Source organism: Schistocerca nitens, chromosome 4 (genome assembly GCF_023898315.1).
Source record: "Schistocerca nitens isolate TAMUIC-IGC-003100 chromosome 4, iqSchNite1.1, whole genome shotgun sequence".
Taxonomy (NCBI): Eukaryota; Metazoa; Arthropoda; class Insecta; order Orthoptera; family Acrididae; genus Schistocerca; species Schistocerca nitens.
The window spans coordinates 553,378,807-553,397,304 of NC_064617.1; the positions used below are offsets into that span (position 1 = coordinate 553,378,807).

Genomic DNA, 18,498 nt, shown 5'->3' on the forward strand with positions numbered 1-18,498 from the left:
GAAATATGAATGAACTTGTAGTAAATGTAAGAAACGCCAGATCTTAATGTTTCAGTGAACTACTTTTTCATGAAGAAATAATTTCGAAAAGAGAATTATTGTAGCTTACTCCGCTGAAAGCAATATAACACCATCATAGCCTTTCATGCCTGAGAAGCATATATTTATGCTGCTATCCGTTCTTGTTACTATAGCCACTTTTGTTGACACGTATAAATTTTATACGGTATGGAGTCTAATGATTAGCACTTTCTCACACCTCATTCGGCTTTCAAATACAAGAATGTTATGGAAATGTAACTATCTTCAAAATTCGGCTGTGTTGAAGATTCTCACTGTTCGTGGCTCAGAGGTAGGAAAAATTACAGCATTGGTTTCTTCTATGTCAGGAAACAGTTTGGTTGTTTTTGATGTTTTAGCATCATCTCTGTGTGGTCTTCACTTCAGCTAAAGTTGTGATGGCTTATATGATATGTTAAATAATGTAGATACTGCATTCCATACAAGTTTTCTTTGTTCTGCATTCACTGATTTGGCTAGGGGTGTAGCGAACAAAACTTCACATTGTTTGGTAGTATACGAGATCTTTCTCCACAAGGACACGTCTTCTGCTGTTTACTTATCATTCTTTGTTCTTAAAGGAAAGCGACATTCTTCAGTAAATGTCAGTATGTTATAAAAAAATGGAAAGTGAGTACTGAAGTATTGGCCGGGTTTTTCTATCGCCCTGTGCAAGTAATTTTAGTTGACGTCAGTCACTTCGGTGACTTACGCGTTGGTGATGATGAAATGATGATAAGAACAATACACACGCCCAGTCCCGAGCGGACAAATTGTCCTGAGGTGTCTCCCAGACACTTTAAGTAACTCGTTGTGGTAGAAGACGAGATTCTTCACGAAGAAAATAGAAATAAATTCTTCATGTAAATGAATAAAATAAACTCTTCATGGAAAGAAATAAATCTCAGCTTTAAAAAGTAAGGAACTTCTTTATCGGAAGAAAAGCGTTATGACTAATTACTCTGAAAGAGAACTGGAAAGAAAATTCTTGTACATAGACCAATGGCCACTCCTCTTAAGGAAACAATCAAAATAACGCGAAAAAACACAGCTCAAAGGCTCTTTATGAGGAACGGTGGAATTTTTTCTTGAGAAAAAACAATAAGACTTTCCTCGAATAGTAAGAAAAAACCTTCGCATAAAAACTACAGACTACTTTACTGAGAGAGATATGCAAAAACTTGCAGAACAATTATTTACACTTCTGTTGTACGGTAACTTCTTTTTTAATAGCCAGTATTGCTGGGTTAAATAGTCTCGATTGGCCTTCGTTTCTGACTCTGCAGCCGGATATAAGAGGCAATCTGGCCGTAACATATTTTCTAGTTGTAGGCCTGATGTTGAAGGTGCAATGTGGGTAATGTGGACCAATCTGTTCCGAATTTACGACCACGTTTTCTTTTTATCGAGCACACGGAATTGTGCTCAAGATTGTCTTGTAGAGTAGACTTAGTGCAATACGGGTCCGGTGACATTCTGATTCGAAACAGGTTCTCTCACGTCACCAGTTCGTCATTGACAAAGCCGTACCACTGCCATAGATATTTGTGAGGTGAAAAGAGCGATGTGTATTGATCCGCACACGCACCCAATTCGTTCTAGGGCAAATGATTTGTCTTGGATGTGTGGGTGGTGACAGGAAGATTCTTCTATATAATATTGCCGTGGCTTGGCGTAAGTTGTCCTTATTGGTATAAGTGGAATCATTGTAGTATTGTCTGAAATATGGAAATGGGGCCTCTGAGCTGCACACATGCATTGGAGGCATGTCTCCAGTTCCACAGTGCAGCACCAAAGCTTTTGTGATGGAATTTGTCCTCACTTCAACGATGTGAATGTGTTCTTTGGAAGCACCGCACGACCTCGAGCGCTAACTGTGCGTTAAAATAGAATCGTACATAAATTGTCTTGTACTGTACCATTTCATGCTTCCCAGGGACCATAGATAACTAAGGAAAGACAAATATAGTGTAGCTTTTTAGTCAATGCCGATTTTTACTACACTACATATGCTCCCTTTTGTAGAAACTGTGTTACCAGTCAGTACAAACGATACTATTTTCACTCAGTCGATGTCGTATCCAAAAGCATAGCTTTCAGTCCGCTTGGAGCGCTCCTGTCACAAAACGAGCAACAGTGACGTGACTGCATCTGTTGGACTAGACTGTAGTTAGGCTGTGGTCTAACGCATACTATCTCTTAACTATTCCTTGATTGCTCCGTTATTGACAGCAGCAGAAAATGTGAACTCGATGTTATTAGTTTTCTTTTCAAGATCAGTAACACGAGATCTGAAATTTCGTATTTCAATGGGGATGTGTAAGTTTTTTTGGCATAAAGGTTAGAATATATAACCAGTAAGTAAGAGAGCATAGACGTTTTTGATTGTGCCCAGTAGCAGCTGCGAATCTTTGCTATGTGTGTTACTTCCTACCAAATGAGCTACAAAATGTGATGAAATGTTTGCACATTGTTTGTGGGACTTATACTATAGCAGTTAACATGTATGAATCACATATATGCTCGAAAAATGGTTTTCTCTCTTCCACGACAATCGTTATCCATCACAACTACCCATACGCAGAACCGATAGAATAATTGTAACTGAGTTTCTGTTTATTGATTGTGCTTCCTATGGATAAAAAGTTAGATGTATTATCGTCAATGCCGTAACAGCATGCTTTTCTAGTAATTTCGAATACTTTTGTTGCTTCCGTTTTTCCCGTATGAGAGTCAGGTATTATATGGTACGATTGATGACATCTACTTTGATGCTGCTAATAGTTTTATTTATATAACTCTTCAGGCTTTCCCGGCGAGATCTTGACATGTGGAATAATCGGGTCTACTGCCGGATGTTTGTGTCACTCTGGCACAATATTTCGGCCACGTAACTCGTAGCACCTGAAGAAGGCAAAGAGTTACGTGGCCGAAATACTGTGCCAGAGCGACACAAACATCCGGCAGTAGACCAGTTTTATTTATGTTCATCATAGATTGTCTGACACGCTAATGATCTGAATTCGAAAATGCCATGGTGAACAAAATGATTGCCTTAGAGTCGTGTTGGTGACACCCAGCTGGTGCAATAGTACCGTGCACTAAATTCCGTAAGGTGAATTGAGTCCGTCAGGTAATTTGGGTTAAGAGCTTTGCGCTAGGCCGGCCGAAGTGGCCGTGCGGTTAAAGGCGCTGCAGCCTGGAACCGCAAGACCGCTTACGGTCGCAGGTTCGAATCCTGCCTCGGGCATGGATGTTTGTGATGTCCTTAGGTTAGTTAGGTTTAACTAGTTCTAAGTTCTAGGGGACTAATGACCTCAGCAGTTGAGTCCCATAGTGCTCAGAGCCATTTGAACCATTTGAAGCCTTTGCGCTAGACGATAACTGACATACGCAGATATACCAGTGATGTACGCTCGTAATTACGAATGTAGTGCCAGTATTTTACTATGTTATATGTAATGGCCCCCATGTTGTAAAACCCAAGTTCTCGTCGTTGGAGCGCATGTGGTCATGTGGCCATGCTTGAGCAAAACAGCCGTTCTCACGGCTTAATCTTTTATTCCCCGTATATCTCTTTTCCAATGAAGTTTCGGTGTAAGTAGCATGAATAAATTGTACAGAGGATAAAATTTACGACGAAATTGTATTTAGAATTTTTCTTTTATCCGGTATAATTCCTAGATATAAAGCCTTAAAAATATGTATAGCCTACGTTGGTAGAAACAAGTAATTTGCATGTATAGGTTTGATTTGAGTACTTCGTTCCCAGGGCAATTTTGACAAAAATCAACTATCAACAATATAGTACAACAAAGAATTTGTGTAAGGCGTAGAAGTCTTACCGAGGTAATACTGCGTCCATAGTAGAACTGCCAAAGCTGCCCCCCCCCTTCCCCCCCGTACACACACACACACACACACACACACACACACACACACACCAGAATACAGGCCAGGAAAAATAAGTTTAATATATTTTAACTCTTGTTTTTTCACGAGTATTAATTGACATACAAAGTGTTGTTGATCATAGCAGATTAATTTCGGTAACAGGACTTCCTGGCATAGTGGCGTTCGAAATACTGACTGAAATTGCTAGGTAAATCGCTACTGTGTTGTGTAACTGACTACAGGCCGTAATTGCTCGCGACATTGCCAACGATATGTCGCTCGTGTGTGGGGCGCTCAATCAACTCGTCGTCGACGAATCTACTTGTTGTGTCGGGTCACGGGTACACAACAGCAAAAAGGGGTCACGTATAATAGATGCTCACAACTGTAAGTTAGGTATTACCGAAATGAAACACAGCATTAAGCACTGCTGACTATAGCGTCAGACCTATGGCGCACAGCATGGCTTGAATGCCGAAGTTGGCAGAGGACTGATATATTAGAAGCTCGAATTCGAGCGATCTCTGTCAGTTCAGTACTAAGGAGATGGGAAGGCAAGGAAAAATGACTGCACTGTACTGGTTTTAAGAATACGAATTACATTGGCACAAAGACGACATGCGTCTAGCTCCAACTAACATTTCGGGTTGAGAGTCTATTAATTGCCGTGGTGCGGCCGTAACCACGTCGGAAACCTTTACACGTGACTCACCTGAATGCAAATGACAGCTCCGCACAATGCAACACCCTTTTATACCTTGTTTATGCGATAGTACCGCCGTCTATATGTGTACATATCACTATCTTATGACTTTCGTCACGTGTGTAATGGAACATCGAAGTTCTTGTGATGGAATCTTTTCTGATTTCAAGGACGAGATGGGTGTCCTTTAGGTAGACCACAACACGAGTTGCTGATTGAGTTACATCAAAGTCGTAAGTAAACTGTGCTGTAATGTACCATTGCACACCTACCAGGATCCATAGGAAACTAAAGAAAGACAAATATGGTGTAATTTTTTAGTTAATGCCAATTTTTACTGCATTACATATGCTCTCTCTTGTAAAAAAAATCTATGTTGCAAATCAGTACAAACGATATTATTTGCCCTCATACGACATAATATTCAAAAGTGTAGCTTACTGTCCGCTTCGGGCACTGCTGTCACAGTGCACAAGAAAAATGAGCAGCAGAGTCGTCAGTGTATCCGTCAAAGCAGCCTATGCTTGGACGGTGATATAACACACTGTAACTCACACTACTCCTCTTCGGCGTTGTTTTGATTGCTTCGTTATCTATAGCTGCTGACATTCGAAGTTACTAGTTTTCGTTTAAAGAGACCAATAACACGAGGTTTGAAACTTACTGGCAGATTAAAACTGTGTGCCGGACCGAGACTCGTACTCGGGACTTTTGCCTTTCGCTACCCAACTGAGCTACCCAAGCACGACTGACGCCCCGTCCTCACAACTTTACTTCTGCCAGTACCCTGCGAATCTGCGCGGGAGAGCTGTAAAGTTTGGAAGGTAGAAGACGAGGTACTGGCAGAAGTAAAGCCGTGAGGACGGGGCGTGAGTCTTGCTCGGGTAGCTCAGTTGGTAGAGCACTTGCCCGCGAAAGGCAAAGGTCCCGAGTTCGAGTCTCGGTCCGGCGCACAGTTTTCATCTGCCAGGAAGTTTCATATCAGCGCACACTCCGCTGCAGAGTGAAAATCTCATTCTGAACACGAGATTTGATTTCCAGATTTCAGTTTGGACCAGGAAGTTTTCCTGGCATAAAAGTTACAATATTTCAGCAGTAAGTAAGGGCGCACACAGTGGTGACTGTGCTGAGTAGAAGTTGTGAATCTTTGTGACGCGCGTTACTTCCTTCCATATGACCTACGAAATGTGATGAAATTCTCCCAACAGTTACATAAGTTAACATGTATGAACCAGGCTTGTACTCAAAATGCACATGGTCTTTAGGGTTCTCTCTCTTCCACAACAATGCTCCTTCGGCAGAACCGATATTGCGTTTCTGTTTATTGACTGTGCTTCGCAATTAGTAAAACGTTAGATGTGTTGTGGTTAAGGCCGTAAAAGCATGCATTTCTATTCATTTCGAATACCTTTTGTCGCTTCCGTTTTTCCGGTGTGAGAATCAGGAATCATATGGTACGAATATGATGACATCTACTTTGATGCAGACTTCAGTTATAAGTTCACACAAATGATCTGAATTCGAAAATATAATGGTGATGGTGAACGAAATGAATGCCCTGGTGCCGTATTGGTGACAAACAGTTGGTGCAATAGTACCGTGAACTATATATTCGAAAGCGTGAATTAACTCCGTCAGCTTATTTGCGTTAGATCTTTGCGCTACAGCGTACCTGACGTACACAATTGTACAGAGTTGTTCCACGAGGAAAGGTCACTACTCAGCGATATGACAAGAATGATCATTCCAAGCAAAAGAAGTTAGTAAACATGTGCTATGAAACGCATACCTTAAGAGCTATGGGCTCTTGTTCACTAAGAAAGACGTGTTTCCCAATATCGAAGATGAGCAAGTGCTCATAGCTCTTAAGGCATGCTTTTTAGAACCAATGTTTACCAGACTTTTTTGCTTCGAATGATCGTTCCTGTCATATTCCTGACTAATCCATTCCTGCTGGGACACCATGTGTACTCCAATGCAATTAGTGATTGCGATCGCAATTATTCCGATAGTTCCAGTATTTTAGTATTTTATATGAATTGCCCCTCTGTTGTAAAATCTAAGTTCATCTACATCTACATCTACATGGATACTCTGCAAATCACATTTAAGTGTCTGGCAGGAGGTTCATCGAACCACCTTCAAAATTTTCTATTATTCCAATCTCGTATAGCGCGCGGAAAGAATGAAGACCTATATCTTTCCGTACGAGCTCTGATTTCCCTTATTTCATCGTGGTGATCGTTCCTCCCTATGTGGTTCGGTGTTAGCAAAATATTTTCGGATTCGGAGAAGAAAGTTGGTGATTGGAATTTCGTGAGAAGATTCCGTCGCAACGAAAAACGCCTTTCTTTTAATGATGTCCAGCCCAAATCCTGTATCATTTCTGTGTCACTCTCTACCATATTTCGCGCTAATATAAAACGTGCTCCCTTTCTTTGAACTTTTTCGATGTATTCTGTCAGTCCTATCTGGCAAGGATCCCACACCGCGCACCAGTTTTCTAAAAGAGGACGGACAAGCCTAGTGTAGGCAGTCTCCTAAGTGTCCTGCCAATGAAACGCAGTCTTTGGTTAGCCTTCCCCACAACATTTTCTATGTGTTCCTTCCAATTTAAGTTGTTCGTAATTGTAATACCTAGGTATTTAGTTGAATTTACGGCTTTTAGATTAGACTGATTTATCGTGTAACCGAAGTTTAACGACTTCCTTTCAGCACTCATGTGGATGTCCTCACACTTTTCGTTATTTAGGGTCAACTGCCACTTTTCGCGCCATTCAGATATCTTTTCTAAATCGGTTTGCAGTTTGTTTTGATCTTCTGATGACTTTATTATTCGATGAACGACAGCGTCATCTGCAAACAACCGAAGACGGCTGCTCAGATTGCCTCCCAAAACGTTTATATAGATAAGGAACAGCAAAGGGCCTATAACACTACCTTGGGGAACGCCAGAAATCACTTCTGTTTTACTCGATGACTTTCCGTCAATTACTACGAAATGTGACCTTTCTGACAGGAAATCACAAATCTAGTCACATAACTGAGACGATATTCCATAAGCACCAAATTTCACTACGGGCCGCTTGTGTGGTACCGTGTCAAAAGCCTTCCGGAAATCCAGAAATACGGAATCAAGTTTTTGACATTGGAGTGTATGCGCATGTGTCACCGTATTGAAAACAACCAGACTAAATCACGACAAAATCTTTTTCCCATGTATTTCATTTCCAGTGGAAATCTGTAGCCTGAAAAAATTGTGCCAACGAAGCGTCCTTGCTAGCATTGCCAACGCTGCATCTCTCTCTTCTCTTGCCACCCGAAAAATGAGGGTGTGTGGGTGGAGGGGAGGGGGGCGCAAAGGGTTGGCAACAATATATCATCAACAGAATGATTAATAGTATGATATACCACTAATAGTATGATATACTGACCCCATGAAGATACGAGACACTGGCCAGGAAAAGGTAGAAGAGTAGCAGATAATTTAAATTTGATCACCATCTTAGTTGATATGTTATTATGATTTGTGACCTGAAATATTCAAAAAAAGTTCAGTACATTTCAGCTCTTGTTTTTTACAAGTATTACTCGACATACGTAGTTTTTTTAGTCATCACAGATAAATTTCGATAACAGGACTTCCTGACATAGTGGCGTACGAAATATTGGTTGCAGTTGCTAGGCAAATGGCTACTGTGTTCGGTGACCGATTGCAGGCGATAATTGCTCGCGACATCGCTCTTGTGTGAGGCTCTTAATGAACTCGTCGTCGGCGAAACTACTTGTTGTGTCACATCATGCGATACACAACTGCGTAGGAGGTCGCGTATAAATTATGCTCACTGCTGTAAATTACCTGTCACCGAAATGAAACACATCATTAACCAATGTCGGTTATAGCATCAAGCCTATGGGGCACAGCATCATCTGAGTGGCGAAGTTGGCTGTTGAATGAATTGACATTTAGCAGCTCGAATTCGAGCGATCGCTGCCAATTTGGTACTACGGAGAAGAGAAGCCAAGAAAATGTGGCAGCACTCAACTGGTATTAAAGGTATGAACTGCATTGGTACAAAGACGATAAAGCAGACCCACCTTAATTAAAGATACGTAAGCAGAAAAGTCAATTTCAAAAGCCATTTCATTCCGTGAATAACACACCTATAACTTAAAAGGCAAATTAATGTTCTATCAGAAATAGAAAATAAATTCTTGTTTCTGTTTCCACCCGCTGTCTTTGACCAATGACGTCATATCTAATTCAAAAACGCTATATGGAGGCGTTATCTGTACGGAGGTAAATAAAGAAGGAAGCTGTCATCGCGTTACAAATTTGAAGACGACGTCTTCCATCTACATACCCCAAAACATTAGCTTCACCGTATTTATACCTCCACGGTTCATCGAGTGACACTTTTCCGTATGTCGCTCGGATTGGCTGTGCACAGTTTTGATCGTTGGGTACATTAGTCGACTTCTATGGTCGTATACCAAACAGCATTTGGTAGTTTGACTGGGTGAAGACGAGGCTGTTTCACCAAAAATGCCAACTTGCGTCTTTACGGGTTTACTAATCGATCCGATCGTAATCTAAAATTTAAAGGCACCACATTTCATTCACAAGTGGAGCCGTTCAACCAGTGTTTTCTTTTGTATGCGTGAATTATGGTTGCGCTGTTTACTTTTATTGTAGCGGTTTTATTTCTGTCACCTGCCTTTAGTCTTTGCAACAAGCAAACAAGCACTGGTTTCGGAACTCCAGCTTCATTTACTGTCGAAAAAAATACAGTAAAAGTGGAATTAAATGGATTACGGAAACATCCGGTTCACATTACATCATTATCTTCTTGGTTATTCGAAATATACCGACCCAAAACAAGTTATGTTTACGAGGACAAATGTGTCGTATAACTAGAGCAAATACGCATTCAAGAACAGAAAAACGTTCGTAATTGCCTTCTTAACACTTTGTTACTCATATAAGCAACGTAATTTGTAGTACTTCAAACAGCTGTTACGTGCACCCATCAGAAATAATGAACAAGAAGCAAGCGTAAACAGTGGTCATCTAATTTTTTGGGCTATTTAAGATGGCGGTAGGTCCCATACACTATGGCTTCAAAACAACGTAAGGAATACGTCTATAGCGCCATCTCCGTTCTTTTTTTACCTCCATAAATACCTGAAGACAATACGCATTCTCAGGGTGAACCAGCTTTATTAGTGCTTTACCGCTAAACTGTACATATGAACATTTGCGAAAAGCTTTCGCCCCGATTTCTCTGACATTCACTTCCATAAGGGCCATTTTCATCGCTGCAGCAAACGCTCAGCGGCTACACTGACGCCCACTTCTTCACAAAATCTGGAAGCTCGGTGAAGAAATACCCCCCCCCCCCCATAAACACACTTTCCGTGGTTTCAGCATCCCAATTTGTAAAATGTACGTTGAGGATTTTAGAACCATTAAGAGCGTTACCGACCTCACTACCAAAGCAAAATTGAGTGTTCTTGGTAATAATGTACATTCCAGAAATTTTACAATGATGAAGTTTTCAAAACGTTCCCATGAATTGTTGTTTAAAGCAAAATAGTCTTCATTGGAATTGTGGAAGGCCACCATTTACTTCAAGTCACATCGAGAGAAATCACAATTTGTTATTTCCACGCAGTCTGTAGAAGCCTTGCAAAACCTAGATTCCAAATACATAGGTAGAAATCAAACAGCAAACTCGAAACAAAAAGACTTAAAAAATTCCTAAGTGAAACTTGGAACACATAGACTTAACAAATTTACCAGACATTATGCTTAACGTACAGAAAATTTCATCTGAACCGCAAGCCAGAGAATGTGCTTAATGAAAATGATGATAACGAGGAGCGTGAAGTGTTGGGATAGATAATAAATGTTCTTTATGTACTGAGTCAAGTTTTACGTTAACTAGATTACAGCCAAAAAGGCGCTGTTGCCACTATCTTTTACATGAAAATTTTGCGGTTGTTGCAAATAATCAATTCACTTTAACAGGAAAAATGCAGCACATAATTACAGAACCAGAAGAGAAATATGACATTCATTACGCCACATTAGTTTTAATACTAAATATTAAAATTTCGTAAAAAAGTGGATATAGATTTTTTATTGGAAATGTAAGATGGTGAGACTTGCCTTTTAATCAAGTCAAACTTATGAGGCTGATGGTTTGCCTACATATTTGGTTTTCACAGATATCTATTTTTCTCAAAACTTTGTGGTTTAGGCCCTTATGGTTCTGTGTGCCCCAGTTTTCATCATAGTTTACGCGATTAAGTGAAAGCACCACAGACGACACTTATGTCCACTGTAATAGTAAACACGTATTACAGTGGAACACCGGTAATTCTAAATACTAGGTGTTGAATTAAAGGAGACTGACGCGGGAAAGTGGGGGTTTTGGGCGGTGATAAACTGCAACTACAACCGCAAAATGAAATAAAGGGTAACATATATAGGAAACATAAACAGGAAATAAGGAAAAGGCAACACAGAATTCATAAAAGAAAAGACACTACATAAGTAACGAAAATTCACCAAAATATTACAAATCTTAAGATTCGTTATTAAATTGAGCTATATGCGTCAATCCTAGTTGTCGATTCCAAGATTCATTATTTTTAGCGTGTTTGCTGTAGCTTTCTGGGCTACTGCGATAAAAAAAATATTGGAAGCGATATACACTCCTGGAAATTGAAATAAGAACACCGTGAATTCATTGTCCCAGGAAGGGGAAACTTTATTGACACATTCCTGGGGTCAGATACATCACATGATCACACTGACAGAACCACAGGCACATAGACACAGGCAACAGAGCATGCACAATGTCGGCACTAGTACAGTGTATATCCACCTTTCGCAGCAATGCAGGCTGCTATTCTCCCATGGAGACGATCGTACAGATGCTGGATGTAGTCCTGTGGAACGGCTTGCCATGCCATTTCCACCTGGCGCCTCAGTTGGACCAGCGTTCGTGCTGGACGTGCAGACCGCGTGAGACGACGCTTCATCCAGTCCCAAACATGCTCAATGGGGGACAGATCCGGAGATCTTGCTGGCCAGGGTAGTTGACTTACACCTTCTAGAGCACGTTGGGTGGCACGGGATACATGCGGACGTGCATTGTCCTGTTGGAACAGCAAGTTCCCTTGCCGGTCTAGGAATGGTAGAACGATGGGTTCGATGACGGTTTGGATGTACCGTGCACTATTCAGTGTCCCCTCGACGATCACCAGTGGTGTACGGCCAGTGTAGGAGATCGCTCCCCACACCATGATGCCGGGTGTTGGCCCTGTGTGCCTCGGTCGTATGCAGTCCTGATTGTGGCGCTCACCTGCACGGCGCCAAACACGCATACGACCATCATTGGCACCAAGGCAGAAGCGACTCTCATCGCTGAAGACGACACGTCTCCATTCGTCCCTCCATTCACGCCTGTCGCGACACCACTGGAGGTGGGCTGCACGATGTTGGGGCGTGAGCGGAAGACGGCTTAACGGTGTGCGGGACCGTAGCCCAGCTTCATGGAGACGGTTGCGAATGGTCCTCGCCGATACCCCAGGAGCAACAGTGTCCCTAATTTGCTGGGAAGTGGCGGTGCGGTCCCCTACGGCACTCCGTAGGATCCTACGGTCTGGGCGTGCATCCGTGCGTCGTTGCGGTCCGGTCCCAAGTCGACGGGCACGTGCACCTTCCGCCGACCACTGGCGACAACATCGATGTACTGTGGAGACCTCACGCCCCACGTGTTGAGCAATTCGGCGGTACGTCCACCCGGCCTCCCGCATGCCCACTATACGCCCTCGCTCAAAGTCCGTCAACTGCACATACGGTTCACGTCCACGCTGTCGCGGCATGCTACCAGTGTTAAAGACTGCGATGGAGCTCCGTATGCCACGGCAAACTGGCTGACACTGACGGCGGCGGTGCACAAATGCTGCGCAGCTAGCGCCATTCGACGGCCAACACCGCGGTTCCTGGTGTGTCCGCTGTGCCGTGCGTGTGATCATTGCTTGTACAGCCCTCTCGCAGTGTCCGGAGCAAGTATGGTGGGTCTGACACACCGATGTCAATGTGTTCTTTTTTCCATTTCCAGGAGTGTAGATCAATTCTGGTTGTCGATTCCAACGCTTGCTATTTATTGTTTTTTTGCACTAGTGCAAGAATCGATATCATACAGTTAAATCCTAAAGGAATTAGCAACCCACACCTAATGAAAATGATATAATAAAGGAACGTGGAATCGACAATTAGAGCGGTACCGCAAACGAAAATTCTAAAAGAATGCGCAGTAACTGTGTGTAGTGGATCGTTATAAGACATCTATTTTTAGTGTTACTTTCTATACCACTGTCGTTGCAGTAGATTTGTCAGTGCTTTCTTTGATAATTTTCATGCTTTGTATCACTCTAATTGTAGATTCCACGTTCCGTTATTTTTAGTTATTTTTACTGGCTAGTGCTTTCTTCGTTAAGGATTTAACTTTCTCGTGTCGGTCAATGTGCTACTGGAAAAACGGAAAAATTACCAAACTTTCTAATTGACAGCTAGAAGTTACCTACATTAAGACAAGAACAAAAAAAATCATGAAGTAAATAACAATAAATACTGAATGAAAAATCCTGATAAATAACGAACCATAGAACGGAACGCTAGAATTGAACTACACAACTGTTCTCTTGGGTTCCCGCCTAATATCACCTTTGGAAATCGTGACACATTCGGAAAAACAGTCAATATTTCAGAGAACCAAGATTATAAATATAACTGCAGATCGTTTTACACGCAGCAATGTAAGCCTTGCTCCTAAGTCCTGGATTCCTGCGCTACCCCCAACTTTGGAAATCATGCCATATTCGGCTACACTTAGCCAAAATATTTGCGAGAGCCAAGATTATAAATACGATTGTTAATACACTCCTGGAAATTGAAATAAGAACACCGTGAATTCATTGTCCCAGGAAGGGGAAACTTTATTGACACATTCCTGGGGTCAGATATATCACATGATCACACTGACAGAACCACAGGCACATAGACACAGGCAACAGAGCATGCACAATGTCGGCACTAGTACAGTGTATATCCACCTTTCGCAGCAATGCAGGCTGCTATTCTCCCATGGAGACGATCGTACAGATGCTGGATGTAGTCCTGTGGAACGGCTTGCCATGCCATTTCCACCTGGCGCCTCAGTTGGACCAGCGTTCGTGCTGGACGTGCAGACCGCGTGAGACGACGCTTCATCCAGTCCCAAACATGCTCAATGGGGGACAGATCCGGAGATCTTGCTGGCCAGGGTAGTTGACTTACACCTTCTAGAGCACGTTGGGTGGCACGGGATACATGCGGACGTGCATTGTCCTGTTGGAACAGCAAGTTCCCTTGCCGGTCTAGGAATGGTAGAACGATGGGTTCGATGACGGTTTGGATGTACCGTGCACTATTCAGTGTCCCCTCGACGATCACCAGTGGTGTACGGCCAGTGTAGGAGATCGCTCCCCACACCATGATGCCGGGTGTTGGCCCTGTGTGCCTCGGTCGTATGCAGTCCTGATTGTGGCGCTCACCTGCACGGCGCCAAACACGCATACGACCATCATTGGCACCAAGGCAGAAGCGACTCTCATCGCTGAAGACGACACGTCTCCATTCGTCCCTCCATTCACGCCTGTCGCGACACCACTGGAGGCGGGCTGCACGATATTGGGGCGTGAGCGGAAGACGGCCTAACGGTGTGCGGGACCCAGCTTCATGGAGACGGTTTCGAATGGTCCTCGCCGATACCCCAGGAGCAACAGTGTCCCTAATTTGCTGGGAAGTGGCGGTGCGGTCCCCTACGGCACTGCGTAGGATCCTACGGTCTTGGCGTGCATCCGTGCGTCGCTGCGGTCCGGTCCCAGGTCGACGGGCACATGCACCTTCCGCCGACCACTGGCGACAACATCGATGTACTGTGGAGACCTCACGCCCCACGTGTTGAGCAATTCGGCGGTACGTCCACCCGGCCTCCCGCATGCCCACTATACGCCCTCGCTCAAAGTCCGTCAACTGCACATACGGTTCACGTCCACGCTGTCGCGGCATGCTACCAGTGTTAAAGACTGCGATGGAGCTTCGTATGCCACGGCAAACTGGCTGACACTGACGGCGGCGGTGTACAAATGCTGCGCAGCTAGCGCCATTCGACGGCCAACACCGCGGTTCCTGGTGTGTCCGCTGTGCCGTGCGTGTGATCATTGCTTGTACAGCCCTCTCGCAGTGTCCGGAGCAAGTATGGTGGGTCTGACACACCGGTGTCAATGTGTTCTTTTTTCCATTTCCAGGAGTGTACTTGATTCACTCGCAGTAATTTAAGGTTCCTGCCTAACCATACCCTCGGAAGTCCCGACATATTTACAACAAACAGCATGGTTTACGTCAGTTACTAAGATAAATGCATGTAACATTTAATAACAAGCCACTTAACATCCGTTGCATCGTAAGCTCATGGAGTCACACACTTAAACAGACTGTCATTAGTCAAACCTGACAGTTGGAATCGGGAACTAGAACTGATTCAAAATAGAGCTTAATATATGGTATTCATCTGTAATCAGTCAGAAATTCTTATAAAAATATATTATTTTTACGACAGGACCATGGAAAACGTGTGTTTCGAGACAACATGGCGATGTTCTACACTCGTCGAACGTTATCTTAACTATCGAATACAGCAAGAACTTGGCTGAGCACCTTCGTAAGAGCATTTGTAATTGTTCTAATCTTACTCTAATTACAAGACTTATAAAACCAATGTTTCTCCAACACAAACTGCCTAATACGACCCGTGATTAACTGTCTGGACGACTGATTTGCAAAATTAAATTATCCTGAATATAACTGCTGTGTCGAAGATCTCCATATTCATTAAACACACGTGATGTGCAAATTAATGTTAACGCTTCTGCAGAAAGGTGCAATCGATATGAAGCATGTGTTTTGGTTGCCAAGAATTGGCAGAAATCAGATGCAGGTTGATAACTTACCAGAGACCGCTAGTGTTGCCCATGCTCCTACTGCATTTCAAGATTTTTTAATGTTTTGCTGAATGCGGACAGGAACATTCGCATTGCTTGCCATTCGACTCGTCTCAAACTGTTGCTAAGATACGGCATGGGGCGATGAAGAGAGCCTTGTATTGTTGAAAACTGCGTCATTTGGCGATTTATGTTGTTTACTCTAGGAATAAAATGTCCAGCGATAATAACACGGGCGTAAATGAGCTATGACGTCCGGTGCAACGCCGCCTAGAATGAAGTTTCCCTGGCAGCCGAAGGAAAGAAATAATGAAACATTAACATAGGAGGGAAAAATGGATGAAAGTAGTATTACGAGTTAGGTATGGGAAACTATTTTCACGTTATTAGTAAAAACATTGTTACGAGTCTCGTAATAATATTTTTACTGAGGCAGTACTATGAATTACTATTATTAATACTTCACAATCAACTGATTGCTCTCGATCTGACTAATCTTTACACGTACACTTGTTACGATTGGGACATTTTACTTATTCATTCTTCAGTCTTAATATTTCTGCTTCTGAATGTAAACTAGCTTCCTATTCGGCGAATAGTCCGTATTTATAACGCTACGTATAGATGGTTCTCTGTACAAGAAAACAGTAGAACATTCGCGACTTTTCTCGATCAAATGCCAGACAAAATAACGTATCGAGATCACTAGAATGGCCCCGACTTTTTCGTAGGTATGTATTAGCTATCTATGTGCCAGACAGAGACGTATGAAATACGATGACGTGGACGCGCCTGTTACATAGGAAAGTACAGCTATTCGATTCAGTCGAGTCGACTGACGAAAGAAATGAACGAATAGCGTGCGGACTGACTGGCGCGGACGGCGGGGGTGTCAATGCGGTGAGTTCTTTAGGACCAAACTGAGGAGAAAATCTCCAGTCATGGAAAGAGTCAGTACATTAAATTAGCATGAGAAACTTTAATAACATTTACATGAATCGTACGCAAATGACAAGTTGCCGAGAGTAAAAACTAGAATGATCTACAACGTAACACATGTATTTTCATTCTTTTATCCAGTAACTCCCCGACAGAATAAAAAGAGTGAGCCATGAGAAAATTCTTCATGGCAGCTTGTTTACAATCGATGCACCAGAATGATGCACGCCTTTCGGTCCAAGAGACATGGAGGTCTTCCACCTAGTATGAACTGAGAGAGAGCTGCTACTTCTCGGAAATAAGCTCGTATTCTTAACAGCGAACGACATTAAAGAAAATACCAATCGAGAGGCCAATTTCAGAATTCCAAGACCCTCTAACAGGACTCGACAAGAGGTCGGCGAAAGTATATCACATTTTGCTCGAACTGGCAATTTCAGAGCCAAAAATATCCTTCAGAGTGAGAATTGTTACTCCAGAGTAAAAATCCGAATGTCGTAAGCGAATGAAAATAAACAAAGTAGACTAATTTCTGTGTCTGACTGTCACTTACTGCAGACACTGTTCTAATGATGAATATAGCAGCATTAAGTTTTTAAGCAAAATCCTGGACGTGGGCTTTCTATGACAGCTTACCAACTATCCGAACACCTAGAGATTTGGACTGTTCAGATTCGCTAGTCATATGCCCATTCTGCGTAATAAAAATTTCAGTTTTAGTTGAATTGTGTGGTAGAAACTCTAAATTCTGAATCTTATTGCGATTTACGAGGGCTATCCACAAAGTACATTACGTTTTCGTTTGTGTCCGTTAGGGGCGGGGCTAGCGCGGCCATCTTGGTGTCATGGCATTCCGCCGCTCAGTCGGCATTCTGCCGTGCTAGTGAGAGGTTCATGCTGTACTCCGTTCGTTACTGTGACAGTTTGAAATGTCAGCGTTAATTGAAAATGCCGCGAAGTGTGAAGTGCGTGCTGTAATAAGGTTTCTGACTGCAAAAAACTGTACACCGATAGAAATCTATAGGCAGCTTTGTGAAGTGTATGGGGACAACATAATCACTGAAGGTGGATTGTGTCAATGGGTCATAAAATTTAAAAATGGCCGAACTAACGTTCACGACGAAGAGCTAAGTGGAAGACCCAGCATAGTGACTGCCGAACTTGTCGAAAAACTCGATGCCGCGGTCTGTGAAAACCGTAATTTCACAATAACGGAACTCTCTATGAGTTTTCCACAAATTTCACGAAATTTGTTGCACGAAATCATTACCGAAAAGCTTGGTTACCACAAGTTTTGTGCAAGATGGATACCAAAAATCTTGACAGAGATTCACAAAAATCAGCGAATGGCTGCAGCGTTAACGTTTTTGGACGCTTACGAGAAAGATGGCGACTCATTACTCGATCGCATCGTTACTGGTGACGAAACATGGGTTAAGCATGTGAACTGCGAGACAAAATTGCAGTCAATGCAGTGGGGGCACACAAATTCCCCCCCAAAACCCAAGAAATGCATGCAGACAATGTCTGCAAGGAAGGTGATGGCGACTGTCTTTTGGGACAGAAAAGGTGTGATTTTTGTGGATTTCCTGGAAAGAGGCACTATAATAAACTCTCAAAGGTATTGCCAAACTCTGCACAACCTCAGAAGAGCAATACAAAACAAGCACAGGGGAAAGTTGGGCTTAAAGGTCTTGCTGATTCACGACAACGCCCGAGCCCACATGGCAAATGCCACTCGTGAAGTTCTCGAATCTTTTAAGTGGGAGTTGTTTCCTCATCCGCCGTACAGTCCCGACCTGACACCGAGCGACTTCCACTTATTCCCAGCAATGAAGAAGTGG

The 18,498-nt window shown here is 42.9% G+C and overlaps 1 non-coding gene across 1 annotated transcript; it reads left to right on the forward strand.

The window, feature by feature from the left end:
- The first annotated feature begins 5,535 nt into the window (after nt 1–5,535).
- On the forward strand, nt 5,536–5,610 carry Trnas-cga (transfer RNA serine (anticodon CGA)). Its single transcript has one exon. It is a non-coding gene; the product is annotated as a tRNA-Ser (tRNA).
- The last annotated feature ends 12,888 nt before the right edge of the window (nt 5,611–18,498 follow it).